We start from the raw sequence: 3525 nt of genomic DNA, 5'->3' as shown, positions 1-3525 counted from the left end.
TTAATGCAGCTTTTTCTTGCACATTCAGATTATCATTATACAGTAAATCTTAAATGTGCGATTTGAATTTTCTAAATCTTGTGTGACCATATCGACGAACGTATTGACAAAGTGTCCTTGGATATGTTTGGGGTAGAATGTAGATTGTTTTTTGAAAGGCTTTGATGTATTTAAATCTGTACCATCTGGGACAAGGCTAGTGCTAGTATAGTTTAATTGGCTTCTATTAAGATCCTTTGCAAAATGCTTCTTTAGAGCCAAATTCCTGGCAAACTAGTGCACATCTACTGTATATAAAAATGAAAAATGTTCGGCCCACAAACTGGTGTGAATGTTAACCCTTTGCCTAGAACTCTTTTTTCAATATCAGCTAGTTGATACTTGCTAATATTGAAAACATTCCGCTGTTCCCCACTATTCTTAGACCTTACACAGAGTCGTCTACTTCCTCCTCTTCTTCCTCAACGGCGTTTTCCCCTTTTTTGTATTGTGTGGAAGCAGTGAATCTAAAGGGGGTTTCGTCACTTTCGTTATTTTAACTTCGGCGAAGATGTGCTCCCTCTCCTTCCAACACACTAAAAAAGAGAAGGCTGGTTTACTTCCTTTAGTAGTGATTCATAACTACTGATTTCTACTTCCTCCTCTTGTTCTCTCTCAGAAAGTACCTGGTACTGGTTGCTAACACTAATACCCTCTTGTACACTGGTAGATGTAGTGACATAAGGAGTCTTACCTGTCTTGCGTTGAGTAATAAATTGTTGTTTGTTATGCTTGGGTATTCTAGATTGTGTATTGGAATTGGGATGTTGATTTACAGATTGACTGATATGAGGATCTACTGCAACAGCCCTCTCCTTGGTGTTACGCACATTCCTACTAGTAGAACGATGACGTCTATTGTCATATGTCTTCTTGGTGGTAGCATAATCTTTGAAATTTTATTCCAATTTCTGTAACATCCTGAATCATAGTCCACCTTGTCCCTAAAATTGTTTTTTTGCTTGGTGGTGACTATTTCTAATTCTAGTTTGTCAAGTCTCTTTTTGATCTCAGGCTTCAAACTAAGCAATTCCTCATTACGTTTAAATGGATCAAGTTGCTTCTGAATATCTAAAATCTGCTGATCTAATAATGTTAAAGACTGTCTGCGATGGGACACCAACAGTCCCATCAATGTAAATGAACCGAATTCCACTCCTTCATAAACCGCTCTTTTATAGTCTATAGTGGGTGCTTTAAAAATTCTGAGGCCTCTCAGAATACGTTGATGTTCTATGTATTTGAATTGAATATTTGAACCAATGATTCAAGGCATTCATTGGCTAGCAGGCTTAAGACGCTTTGGCCAAAGGGTTAAACTAAATGACCCTTTTTCAAGAGAATATATAGGTATTGCACTGTGTATTTTTGTCACATTGGAAGTAGCTTTGGGCATCTTTGTTTGTTTTTTGTTGTATACATTTAGCCACACCCACTATCACTCCTTTTGACACTTATATACATTATATATACATACATATATACAATATATATAATGTGGTAATGTTTGGGGTTTCTCAGAGCTTGTTGGGTATCTGTGTGTTTGTTAACTATGTGCATCTGGTCTCAGCTGTTTTTGGGAGGTTAGTGGCCCCTCCCCCCCAAGGTTTAAGCTGGCCCCTCCCCACTTTCCAAGTTGGAAGGTCAGTTTCATTTTGCTGGGTTATGACAGATCCAATGCAGATCATTGTTCCTGTAATTATACAGGTAAATAAAAAATTGAACTCAGGGAGTCTTAGGACCTGCTAACAGTCATGCCTTGAAGTTGGCTAGCAGACTTAAGACGCTTTGGCCAAAGGGTTGTACTAAATGACCCTTTTTCAAGAGAATATATAGGTATTGCACTGTGTATTTCTGTAACATTGGAAGTAGCTTTGGGCATCTTTGTTTGTTTTTTTGTTGTAACCAGTCAGACGTGATCTCCTCATGTTTGCATTGGAAAAGACCTCTCAGGCAAAAGTGGGGGAATTGCATGGTACATCAAGCAACCTGATTCCTTCCCTTTAAGAGTCCCAGTGAGTTATCTTAAAGGAAGGACTTACTAAGGGTAATACATTTATTTGTGTGTGCTTAATGCATGCCTTCATGGCTACAATGGCTTCCAATGGCTTTATTCACTTGTCATGGATAAATTATTGGCCTAGTCCAGGGTATTGACTTTAGCCTCCTATAATGCTAAAGAAATATAGTAAGCTACGTGGCGCACTTCAGAATTCTGTACAAGGTCAAATCCTTTTCAAGTACAGTACTAGGCTGGAAGCACCTAACACCAGATAAATCTACGACCTAAATAAAAGCGTTATTTCCTGCGTTAGTTCGAATGAACTGCTGAGGATTTGTGTTCAGGTGCCCCCTACCTCTTTTGCATATCATTAACACAAACGTCCACTAAAGTTAATGGCAGGCCGTCGTTACATTAAAATGGCACTTGTTGCCCCGTTATTGACCTTTGAAAAAACTGCTAACGATACGTTTGCACATATCGTTACGTGTTAAGTATTTAAGGGAGTTATGTGCTTGTTCCCCACAGTATGTAAATACCCAATACACACAGAAAACCTAACAATGTTAACCAAACTGGAACTGATTGACTGCTACACTGGTACAGAATAGAGACAGGTCAGTTGGTCTCTGCCAACCTACTGTAGTTGTATGTACTGGAACTGGTTGACTGATATACAGTACTGCTAAAGAGCAAGAGACAGGTCAGATGGCGGCATTTCTATGCCAACCTAGTAAACATATGTTGCACAGGTTATTGCTCCTGCTGGTGTGTTATGGTGGAATATTCTGTGATACTCTGCGTTATCACTGCCTTTGAATCCCAAAGAAACACTGGGATATTCTGCAATGTAATGCAATATGTTATATTATCAGCATGAGCAAACAAGTCTGCTACTGCTGTACTATATATATATCCAACATACACAGCTTACATAACAGTGTTAGCCCAAATGGAACTGATTCATTTGTATATATGAGTATACACAATGCCACTGCTTTGGTTTCAATTTGGCGCGGGCACTGAGATTGGAGCTCTGACTTCTGATTCATCCCAACCGTGAGAAATCTTGGGACTTGAATTCAGGAAATACTGAGCTGGGCAGGTTTGAGGGGTTTTGGATTCCGAGAGCCCTGAACTGCCCATCCTTAGAAACAGGTTGGAGATAAATATTTCCTTTAGAATTGTCATAAAAAAACATAGTGTATTATGTACTTCAGGGAATTAATAATTTGCTGATGTATTTCATTTGAAAGAGTTCATGGAATAATACAATGAAATGAAAGAATTTGTGCCATGTTCACAGTATTTAATTGCCAAAAGGGAAATGGAAAGACGTGATTAATGAATAGTACTACACACATGCTGAAAAAAGTGTTGTTTTGCTCAGTGATTATTTAATTGCCAATATGTCTTTCCAATAGTTTTTTCTTGTGAAGTGAGAAAGAGAATAACATTATATTTAATTATTTATTTATAAAATG

The sequence above is a fragment of the Ascaphus truei genome, chromosome 2 (assembly GCF_040206685.1).
Source record: "Ascaphus truei isolate aAscTru1 chromosome 2, aAscTru1.hap1, whole genome shotgun sequence".
In the NCBI taxonomy this organism is placed as follows: Eukaryota; Metazoa; Chordata; class Amphibia; order Anura; family Ascaphidae; genus Ascaphus; species Ascaphus truei.
The sequence above is the reverse complement of the archived record's forward strand: the minus strand, read 5'-3'. Positions refer to the sequence as shown.